We start from the raw sequence: 12,674 nt of genomic DNA, 5'->3' as shown, positions 1-12,674 counted from the left end.
CCCAACACAGCAAATCTGGTTTTCGCTGGTCATATGCAAAAGATATTCAGTAACTTTATAAAGTTGTTTGAAATGATTATAATTAATTAATTAATTAATTAATTAATGAGAGAGCAGCAGGATCTTACGGAAAGGAACCCAGGGTTCAGATTTAAGACAATTGGGATCCAGCCCAGGCTCAGTATTAACTAAACTGGTACCATTGGATGAGCCACAGAAACCTCTTGGGCTTCAATTTCCTCATTTGAAAACTGATATGATGGATAAGAATCTATCATTTCAGCTCAAAGATTTTGAAATACAAACAAAATTTTTTGAATGCTAGTAATAATTACTTGTGGATATGTAAACACGAGCTCTGTTTCAGATGTTTTAGAATAGGGGTCCCCAAACCCCAGGCTTTGGATGGATACCAGTCCCTGGCCTGTTAGGAACCGGGCCACAGAGCAGGAGGTGAGCTGTAGGCATGCTACCAAAGCTTCATCTGTATTTGCAGCCACTCCCAGAGCTAGCATCACTGCCTCAGCTCCACCTCAGATCATCAGGTATTAGATTCTCATGGGAACACCTGTCTCTGATGCCAAAAAGGTTGGGGACTACTGTTTTAGAAGGAATTGTATTTCCTAATGTACTTACATTTTATATAATGAATGTAATGTGTAGGAGTCATCTACGTTTAGACTGCGTTTCTCATAATTGATACTTAATTTCGATCCTTTCCTTGGAATTCTATCTCTGTTGTTTTTGGTCACCTGACTAGAAACTGCAAAGGTCTGAACCAGACCTAGTTAATTTGCTCAACTTATTAATTATTTAAATTATGTGGTTCAATTAACCTAAAATGGAGATCCCTAGCACCCCAAGGTGATTTAGAGAATATGAGCTCCATAATTCAAAATTTTTAAAGATATCATTAGATGAAATATGCCTGCTCAGGAGCTCAAGGCTGTTCCACATGTCATAGAATGTGTTTCTCTATGTCACCAACGAAATCTTGAATGTACTGCTGAGTAAGGATATTTGGACCTCTTTGAATGTAGCCCACATAAGTCAGATAAGCAAACATTAAAAACCAATCTATGCAGATTTTCGGGCGTATTATCTCATTTAATTTTCACAACAATCCATGAACCGTGTGTGTGTGTGTGTGTGTGTGTGTGTGATCAGGAAGTACCAAAGAGGAGTTAGTACACTGCCTGAGTCACACCTGGCCAGGATCAGAGATCTGGAATTAAACACAAGTTTCGAGATCCCGTTCATGGTTGTCTTCACCATATCTTTTATTTGACAATGGAATTTTTCGCCTAGGGTAGCGGCAACTGTCAAGCATCTATTAAGTGCAATGCAAGTGCAATGGGAGAAGGGAAGTCCTTATCTGTGAAGCTCTTGCTATCTAGTTGGTGAACAAAGCACAGGGAAGGCACCACATGACAGAGGCAGCCATTACTCAAATGCCCAAAGAGCAGCACGGGACACAGGTGCTATAAGAACTCAGGGAAGGGGAAGTGACCTGCTGTGTGAGAAAAGCTTCATGCAGGATATAGAATCTGACAAGAGCTCTGAAGGCTGAAGGGTGAGTGCATGAAGAGTGGCATTCCAGGCAGGGATAGAGAGTATGAGCAAAAGCTGAGAAGAGGAATTAAAAAGCAACACACAGGTAGAAGCCGTGGAAATGTCCTAGCCCAGAGTTGGGGGAGAGGAGGAGAATCACAGTGTTCATTTCATTGCTCTGCTTCAAAATGCACATGCATACGTTATACATATATCTTACACATGCAAATGTTACACAATAAAATGAGAAGATTTAGCAAGACGTATTCACAGAATAATTAGTAGAAACTTTTAGGGGTACAGTACCTAGAGTTTAAGGAGATGGGGAGAAGACTTAGCAGATGAATTGAGGTCAAAATAAGAAATAACTTGAATACAACAAGGAAACAACAGTTAAGGACAACGAACACCGCTGAGAAAAAATAAAAAGTGCCACGTAATAAAATCATTTTCATATCTTTGCACACATGAAAACACTCTTTTGTTCACTGATTGCCATGGAAGCCCTACTCAGGTGCTAGGACGTATTTATGTGCCATCAACCTTTTTATCTCCAGATCACAGTTACCTATATCTTGGAGACACATATTCATCTAATGCACAGAGTGATTTAAACTAGTTGAGGTTGCAGAAGCCAGAGATAATATTCATCTACTTCACTGTTATCTCCCTAGAGCTTAGGACCCGAACTGATATGTCATAGTCACTTACTTAAATGCGTAGACGAAAAATGTATGTGTGCATGTGTGTCATTGTGAGATATTTATTAAATACAGAGATAAAAAAGAGAGCAAGGAAGGGAAGAAAAGAGAGGCCACTTATCTTTCATCTCCTTTTCCCAAGTACATCTTTTCATTTTTTACTTAAGAAATTATTCAACGAGCATTTATTGAGTGTCTTTTATGCGTTGTGCTAGTCACTGCTCTACATATTGAGGATAAAGCAGTGATCAAAATAGACAAAACAAAAAATCTCTGCCCTTGTGGAATACTTTCTAATAATGCGCACTCAGGAAAAAGCTTTTTCATCTCTGCAGAATATGATTTCCTTATAATAAGCTTTTAACTACACAATGTGTGTGTTTATAAAAGGATTTTACTAGTTTTAAGTTAACAAGTATTTTTTAAAAAATTCCAGCTTAATCAGATCTTCTTCAACTTTTGCAATTAAAAGCTGTCGCACATAGAAAATATTGCTCAGGTATTGAAGTGGTGTGTTTAGGAAATGGAATTAAGAAATAAATCCATTTTGTAATAATGATATTTTCTCATTTTATAAGATTCTAGTACAGAAATGATCATGTAACTCTTTATTATAATTAGAAATGACCTAAAATGGTTTCAGCCTAATGAGTCTAGATGAAAACTGACTTACAGCCCTAATTTTACATTTCTGGCTGTTGTTTGTTTCTGCAGACCGCTGGTTTCTTTTCAACATAGATCAATTGGGAGGGGCTTGTTGGAGGTATACTCAACTCAGTCTTTCAGCAGTCAATCAAACTCTTGTTTCACTGATTAAAAGAAAAGGGATTCTTAGACAATGATTCAGAATTATACATGCTGATGTGAGCCAGACTCCAACAAATTGACCATGAATATACCAAATACTAGTTACGGGTATGTTTTACTTAACTATAGTGACAAGATACCTTTTCATTGGTCCTATTTTTCTCTCCACTCTGAGGGATCACTGCGTTGTGCTAGAAGACAATCCCCATGCAAGATGGAGCCTACGAAGCAGAGTAAATAACATAAGCACGTTATACTCTTCAGACCTCACTCTACCTCAGAATGACGCAGGCACACACACACACACTTCTTCCTTGGAGCCCCACAATTAACTTGGGCTTTTTAATTAAACTGCCTTCTCCAAAATCTCGACTGGATCTTTATTCCTAGACTTGTTTTCCTTTTGCTAGATTATAAAGAAGAAAGTTATTTTCTACCATATTTGTCTTAATTCCTAAAATAATTTCATTAGTAATCTAAGGGTGAGTTGCGGTTCAAACATAAGCACCCAGATAGCACCCTCCACATGGCCTTAAGATAGTGACTTGCATGCTGAATTCCCACTGCCCAGTATTAGAGGATTCTTCATAGAAGTGCAAAGGATGAATGTTTAAGAGCTCCTTAAATGCTAGACAAAAATGCATTTTATGATGTGGTGTAGTGGTTAGCAAGTCTGCTTTACATGCAGAAGGTTCTAGGTTCAGGCTCTAGTGGAGCCACTATCAATGGTCTACAGCCATGGCACTCTGACTGAGCCCAATCCTGTCTGATCTCGGAAGCTAAGCAGGTTTGGGACTGGTTAGTACTTGGATGGGAGACCACCTAGGAAGACCAGGTGCTGTAGGCATAAATAATAATAATAAAATAAATAAATGAAAATAAAAATGTAGTTTAATCACACAGAAGGCCCAAATGATTTTCTAACCAAAAACATCTTGCACTCCCCCATCATATTATTAATCACACATTATAGTGAAGTTTGTAAATTGTTTGACCCACCTGCATGACACTACAATGTCTATGATGACACAGAACATGCCTGTCCTATCTCCACGTCTCAAACCTCATCAGCATTGGGCATACAGTAGCTGCTGAGTAAATCTATGCTCCAAGATTAGCATTTTACTGATTTGTATTGAAAGCATAATTCCAAGTGAAAGATAGATGAATTCATATAAATATGAATTCATCTATCTTTCACTTGGAATTATGAATATAAATATGTATATGAATGCAAATAAGTGCAGAATGGGTGTTATTGTTCTGCTTGGGAAAAGCAAATAGCAATCGCACAATTTTTGATACCTTTCACTGTTTGACAAGGCTCGGAAAATTCTCAGGCGTCTAAAAGGACAGTTTATTTTATTAAAGATATAATGGTTAACAGAGAGGAATTCCAACATCCTGGGACAGGGCAGCAGCCCAGAGCAAGCAAAAGTGAATGTTTTCTAGGACTCGCTTGGCATAAGAACTTCTACATCAAAAGATGAAGAGGAAGACGCGGATGATTTTCTTCTTCCTACACGTTTCACCAGATGAAGAAGGGCGTTTCTCTCGCAAGGCTCTGCTCTGCCATTCAGGCACGCGAGGGTTGATTGGGAGGGAAAGTAAGTCCCTAAAGTAACGTCTCCAGATTTAGCAAATAGCAGTACAAGGTGTCTGGATAAATTCGAATTTTAGATAAACAATGAGAATTTTAAGTATAAGTGCCAACTGTTATATTTGGGAGTCCTATATTTTCTCTGGCAATCCTACCCCCATAGCAGGGTAATTTCAATCCCCACTTCCCAAGACGGAAATTTCGATTTGATCGTCGGCTTCCTAGAGTTCCATTTCTTTCTTTTTATGTTACATTTGTCACATTTTGCCCTTCTCAAGGCTGAAAGTGACTACATTGGGGACTTTTTTTTTTTTAATGTCATTACTTCTCAGTTTTTCCAGAGAGCAAAGGGTCTCTTCAGGGAGCAGCATCCTCTTCCTGTGGGCGCTGGAAAGTAGCTACAGTATCCCACATAGTAGCATAAAGGGACCCTGTTGACACCATTTCTCAGACTGGATCAGATAGACTCCCTAAAAGAAGTCTGCATGGCCTTGAGTATTTTGACACGCGAGTACAGAAAGAATGAAAGGGGACTAGCCTTGGGGAAACCTAGTCTTTATTTCTGGCTCTGGGAATGACTCCCCATATGGTCGGTCACCCAGCAAGTCATTTCAAGGTTTTCAATCCACCGCCCAGACCTTTTATCATGTGAGGGCTGATAACAATTCCAGAATCTCCTAACTAAAAAGAATATTACAGAACTAAGATGAAAACTCTTTGAAAACAAAAAAATGAAATCTTGTGGGGAAAATGTTACATCGCTTGTTTAAAAATGCTTACTTCTCAAAAGGAAGCAGGATGGCATAGAATATGTATAAATATGAACTCTTTTTAAATAAAGTGATGTCTCATTTCCCTGGCATTTTCAGAGAGCATTCTACATTAAGCCAAGACTTTAGAAAAATATTTCTAAATCCTGCATCTCTGAGCACACTGAAGAAAAATTTGCATTTTCTTGATGAGTCTAAGGCAACATTAAAAACCTTGGTTATTCCGCTGTCTGTGCTCCACAAAACGAGTAAACAAGAAATAAAGGCATAAAAAGATGTTGTACTTTTGAAAGCTTCCAGAGTCATTGCGATGCAAAGGATGGTTCGCACTTATGCTAAATGACCCCTGCTGCTGGCTTTTATGGTGCTCTGTCTCTCAGGCTGCTGTCACTTCTCATTGCTGTCACAGGCCATCATTTCTCCCCAGTGCCATTTTCCATTTTTTCTCTTACTTTCCATACAATTTTATTGGGAAAGTCATATGTCCTGTGACAAAGCATGTGGAATTTGCCACTCAGAGGCATTTTTACTTACTTCTGCTTTGCCGCCTATTTTCCAAGTGGTTGAGATTGGCAGTTTCTGGAAGGCTCTGATAGATTAATAGCTTCACGTCAACCGTAGGTCCTATGTACATACAATCATTGATATTTATTTCAAATGTTGAATGGTTAATAAACCTTTGGATGTATTAATAAGTATTGTGTTATTTCGAAACATCACATATCTATTATCAAAAAGTAATGAAATGTATGCTTGACAGCTGCTAAACTCTCCCAGTCAGCTGAATTACCATATTCCTTCATTTTGAGCACACCTGAATAAACATTTTAATGTTCCTAAAGTTGAGATAAGTCTTATCATTGATATGCATATTTAATGTGGCAATGTTCCTTTGGTTCCGGAAAAGCTGCTATTAAGAAGGATGCTCCTTCAACTGACAAATTTATAGATTAAAGAAATAAGAACTTTTTAGAGTTTTTCCACACACAATTCAAAGAGGCTAAGAGCAGATATTGTGAGAAGTAATATTACAGATATTACTAATACAGCCTTTAATTATCACCGCACCTTTTGCCCCACGTCATTACCTCCTTCCACACTCCAAAGGAGAGTATAATGCTGATATGTAGCCTTCTAGTCCATTTTTCTACTTTGATATATAGCCTTCTATTTCATAGATAGATAGATAGATATAGGGAGAATTTAAAATCCATTATTATATTGCATGTGTTTTTATATTATAGAATGATATAATAGTATTGTTGTGTAATTTGTATCATTCCACATTATGTTTTGAGAACTATCCCAATATGGACAGATAGAGTTCTACAGTAATATATGTAGAGATAATTTATTGCTTTTTGCTGCAGTGTACCCTTATCACAAATCATCACAAGTTGTATGTTCATTCATCTATTAATGGATATTTAGTTTATTTTAAATGTTTTCTGCTGCCAACGAACTTCAGTGAACATGCTCGCTCGTGTCTCTCGTGCTCGGGTGCCGAGATGTCTCGCAGCTGTGCACTGATCTGGGCTCCAATGACTCGTGGAAGCCGACAATGCACATATTTCTTACTCTGCCTTCAGTGATGCTATGTTGGCAGCTCCCACCATGGTGGGAGCATTTACACTATAGAGAACGGCAAACCTACAAATCAAACTCCCTGTCCCTCAACCAGAAAGCCACTCATTAAATATTTACCAGCACACCACTGACGTTTACCAGTGTAGCTCTGGATGACTATTCCCTGAAGCGGTATTATTAAGAATTAGGGTATGCTTGTTTTTATTTTTATTGGATGCACCCAAAGTTGCTGTGCCACCGTCTACTCCCACCTGACAGTATATGAAAGTATAGTCTCTAAAATGTCTTTACAAAGGCTTGATATTGCCAGATATGTTCATTTATGCCTACATGATAGATAAAAACTGCCATCTCATTACTGGTTTCATTTGCATTTTCCCATAGCCAGTAAAGTTGAGCATCTTTTCATATGCATAGTAGACATTTGGATTTCATTGCCTTTAAATTGCTTGGCCCCTTTTCAAATTGGCCAGTCTTTTTTCTTATTTAATTCTAGGTGTCCTTTATATAGTCTGAAAAACAAATCTTTGTTACACAATCTATAAATGTCTTTCGTTAACCTGTTGCTTGTCTTTTAATCTTGTTTATGGTGTTTGCCATGTATGAACTATGTGATCTTGAAAAAGATACTTAATATCTATGTGTTTTATAATTCTCATCTGTGAGACTAGAACAGTATTTGAACCCACCTTATTGATTGGGTTGATACATGTATATTAGTGCCTAGCAATTACTATTATTGTTGTTGTTGTTAGTATTACATTGCTCTATGAAAGTTCTTGGTTTTGATATAGTTTTTTTTGTCCTTTCTGCTTATTTATTGAAGAAATTTTTTACAAATCCAAGAGATGGAAAGACAGACCATTCTATTTTCTTCTTTTAGTTTAAGAATGTTTTATGTTTAGGTTGCTTATACATTTGACTCTGCTTTTCGTTTCCCTTTATTCTGAGAAATCCTGAGCTAGTAGGTGCTCAGAACGAAGAAAGGAAGAGAGGGAAAGGGGAAGTCACATGAATTTTTATAAGTGATCCTGCTAAGAAACTCTCAAAGGGGAGCGAGATGAAGGAAGAGCTACTGGGACACATTACTATCAACTGTACTTCAACCTTTTAAAATGGAAATCCTAATTCCCTTGCCATATTTATGTCAAATATTACAGGAGCTTTAACAATTGATAACTTCCAAGATGAGTAAGGGCAACTGGTATCTAGGCCTTGCTATGTTTTATCTTATACATGACAATGATCTCTCCCTCTATTCCCTTCCCAGATAATATCCGGGTAATTCTTAGACCCTAAACTGTCTCTCCCTGAATCATGTTGGGTTTTTTCCTACATATTCTTGGAATTTAGGAAAAATCCAATTTCAATTTATCGTCAAAAGGTAAGGCGGGAGAATGGCACGCTGGCTGCAGGTCGTTGCTCCTCTCATTCCCCACAGGCCTCCACCCGACGGCCACAGAACTAGCACACGAAACCCTCAAATCCAGGATGTCTCTACCGGGTAGGACCTCCAGACTGAACAGTTAACAGTACCACCTCTAGCAACTGGGGAGTCTTCATACTCAAAAGTTTGGGAATCGCCAGCCTAAATGACAGGCAACAAGAAAAGTGGACTTCCACGTGCTTACCTGGAGTTGAGAATGTTAAATTCATGCCAAGCTGGAAAGCTGAGAAGTTCACTGTCAGGTGATTTTAGTTTACTGGCCCCTTCTGTTTGTGTACCCGCTTTTAGTCCATCATCAACCAATTAAGTTATTCAAATGTTAAATCCTTAGAATTAGAGATTTTAATAGTATAACATCCTGCATTCCTGGGAGTTATGCGATGCATATTGCTAATGTCCAGCTTACTACATCATATCAAACCGAAATGGTCTTGCTTACAGGTGACCCTTCCCTTGACTGCAAATCATTAGTCTTTCTTACAACCAGAATTTTTGTGATCCATCATTATTGTGCCTAAAGCAGTTTTTTTGCACCAATTTGGGTTTTTCTACATGAGTTCCCAAGTGCACAGTTCAAGCCAGAGAGCAGTGTATAGTCTCTGAGGTAACACTTGTACTTTTGAAAAATTACCACCTTCGTGAGTCAGCAGTCTTAGATGCAGTTCCTAGACTATTGCATTGGAGTTATGAAAATAGCTGGAAATGGAGAAAATAAGAGTGATGATACTAAGGAAAAGATCATCGTGACAAGAATGAAATTACTATCATGCTGAACTTAAAATATCTAAAACCTCCGATTGGATGTTCATTTGTCTTTATATAGCCATTTGCGCACTGAGTTTCGAATAAAAAATATAACCATTTAGAAAATGCTAGAAATATATGTGTGTGTGTGTGTGTGTGTGTGTGTGTGTGTGTGTGTGTGTAAGGTCTGAAAGGTGATATCTAATTATGGATTTGAAGAAAGTACATCTATACAATTAGAAAATAGCATTTTGACTACATTTGTCACTGGCTTCTTATGAGAGGAAATCTGTTTAATTGATCTTTATACCCCGGCACAAAATACAGTGCTATCTCCTTTTTAAATTAAAATTAAATGTATTACAGTAACTTTGGTTAATAACTTTGTATAAATTTTAGGTGTACAATCTTATAATACAACATCCGTGTATTTGGTTATGCGCTCATCACCCAAAGTCCAGTTTCTTTCCATCACCATATATTTGGTCCTCCTTGCCCTGTTTGTTCTCTCCCAACCCCCTTTCTTCTAGGTTATTGCAGCATTAGTCACAATAGCCAAGACATAGAAACAACTTGTATCCTTTGAAAGATGAATGGATAAAGAAGATGTGCTGTATATGTACAATAGAATATTACTCAGCCATAAAATACATGAAATATTGCCATTTGCAACAACTGGGGTAGATTTTGAGGGTAGCATGCTAAGTGAAATAAGGTAGATGAAAAAGGACAAGATCCATATGATTTCACTCATATGTGGGCTATAAAACAAAAAGCAACAAACAAATGAACAAACAAAACAAACAAGCTCATACCCACAGACAATCGTATGATGGTTATCTCCTAATAGCACTCAAGACGGCTGTGTGCTGAACCAACTCATTTAAGTGTGTACGAGCCTCTATTCCTATTTACTCCAGATATCCAAGACCACTCTCATTACATAAAAATTTAGAATATTTAACAGTTAGAGCCCTCTTTGTTTCTGTTTACTTACAAAAAACGCATTCCCCTCTAAACTCTACGTATAATCCTCACAAAGATTAAGCCACTCATATGGTCTAAACAGATGCCAACTCTTACATAAGTGCCAAAATTCAGCTTTACACTATTTTTACTTCTTACTTCGCCACTATTTCATTCACCAGCCATCTTAGTGACAAAATAAATGGGTGCAACTTTTACATACGACTCCATTTAAATGAATTCCAGTCCTTGTGCCCGTTTTGTGCAAGCTTTTCAGAGGTGCCGGTGAGAGCGTGGCTAGAGAAAGACTGAGGGATTGGTCTGTTATTGGAAAATGGAGAGGAAGTAGCATTTTATGAAATTGAGATCATTATAATGCTTCCCATTAAAACATTTTTAGAGTTCACATTTCAAGCTTAACACAGTCTATCCTGTCAGTTGGCAATATTCCAGACATAAGAACCAATAAGATCATCAGTGCTTCCTGAGGCTCCTCTAGCAATGAAGCAGGCAGCTCTCTTCTCATCACTGTCAAAAGAATAAATGACTAAACAGCAGACAATCCTGCTGCATTTAAAACATATAAAACACTTGTATTGCAGTCTTTTTCAGTGAAATGAAACAGCTGTTTTAAAGGCATAGCATTAGACCTTAAAGATTATGAATCTAACTTAGAATGATTTAGTCCACTAAAATACACACTTCACACTAAGTGCAGGCTGTCGATTTCAATGAAGTTATAAAATTGCCTTATGAAATGGTCTTAGAAAAATCTATTTCTTTGAGACATTGTGATAAGATTTTTTTCTTTCAGAATGTCAAAGACCTTGCTTAATAATTAGATCTTTAAAAAGCCAACATATCTTCATTTTTTAAAATAACAACAAATAGAGAGACCCTACTCTGAATGCTTACGGGGGCTCTGGTCTGACTCCATAAGGGATTTTTCTCTGTTGTGAAGTTACACATTCAGTCACAACCTTGGTTTATCATCTTATTGCCACTGTATTTTTCCTGATGTCACTGGTTTGAGCAACGTCTGTCAGTCAGTACAACATGAGCCAAATTTATCTTTTGTTTCTGAAGTTTCATTTATTGTGCAACCTCAAAAAAAAACAATGATGAATTTAGCTCTCCCCTTGTTACTAAGCTAGTGGTTAGCAATTTCTAGCAACTTAAAAAGAGGTTGGAGCCAATGGTTTCAAATTCAGATTAATATACGGTTCTTTAAGCCACAAAGGAAATAACGACATCTAATCAGGATAGTCTTGAAGTCAGTAGAGACGCCTGCTTCCAATCAGTAATTCTATATGCCAAGATGTCTTCTGAGAAGTACATTTATAGATGTATTTTTGAACTTCCTCTGTGTCTTGCTGTGAGAAGAAAAACATCCCTAAAAGTACAGTCCTGCAAAACAGAAAAGGCAAGAGAGCTGTGACGCCGACACATGCTGTTCGTGACCCTCTGAGACGTCCTTTTAGGTGGCAGTTGGAGATACTGTGTCACATGTGAACTGGCAAAATAAGGATTCACAAAATCTAATGTGTCAGCAAAGATGTCTGACATGAAAACAAAAAAGATATGTGTGCTCATGTGCGTGTGTGTGTGTGTGTGTGTGTGTGCCTGAGAACATAATAAAAGAAAGTATAGTTTACTGGTAAGATTTTACACTAAGGGATTCTGTGATCAAAAGTTATTGACAGTTTCAACCAATTAATATTTTTGAGCATCTATTTTATGTAAAGAATTCATCTGGACATCATAAGACATACAAGAGAAGGAACTTATTAGGGATCCACCTTCAAGGAGCTTATCACTTAGTTGGGCCAAAAACACCAACATGAAAAGTTGACAACTCTCAAGGGCAGCATATAAATGACCAGGAAGTGGCAGAGACAATAAATACTGTGCCTCAAAGGATTGCTTTGAACCAGCGAGGTCAGTAAAAACCTCTAAACAGAGAGAGATATAAATGACCCTGAGCCTTGTCAGTCAGAAGCTAATCTTTTACATCCTAGTATTTACCCTTGGGTAAATTCCTTGATCATGCATAAGATTCTTTAAAAATTAATTAATAGGCTACTATGATCACATGACTTCAGTGTCTCCCTCCTATTGTGCAAGGGCCAACTGAAAATATCATTCAATAAAACACAATATTGATATTTCTGAACAGATGTTGAATTAATAATCATAGTGCATATTCTGAGCTAAATCCAACAACAAATATATTTAAAGAAATGAAATCTGAATGTTTTAAAACCATGACTATTTTTTATAGAAAATAACCAACCAAGATTATATTAAAATGTTTGCCTCCCTGAGGTAAAGAGCAAAAGATCAGGAAATGAGTTGATACTCTCATTAGTAGTAGAATAGTGCTTAAGGTAGACCAGCACAACCAAGTCAACTTCCAACCAAATGACATAAGCAGATGACTCTGTGTGTGTGTGTGTGTGTGTATGTGTGTGTGTGCGCGCGTGCGCATGTTCGTGTGTGTG

General features: G+C 37.5%; 1 pseudogene; it reads left to right on the top strand.

Moving 5' to 3' along the window:
• Window positions 1-3,787: 3,787 nt before the first annotated feature.
• On the top strand, window positions 3,788-3,906 carry LOC120607545 (uncharacterized; annotated as a pseudogene).
• Window positions 3,907-12,674: the final 8,768 nt, after the last annotated feature.

The sequence above is a fragment of the Pteropus medius genome, unplaced genomic scaffold, assembly GCF_902729225.1.
Source record: "Pteropus medius unplaced genomic scaffold, Ma_sr-lr_union100, whole genome shotgun sequence".
Lineage (NCBI taxonomy): Eukaryota > Metazoa > Chordata > Mammalia > Chiroptera > Pteropodidae > Pteropus > Pteropus medius.
The sequence above is the reverse complement of the archived record's forward strand: the minus strand, read 5'-3'. Positions and strand labels throughout refer to the sequence as shown.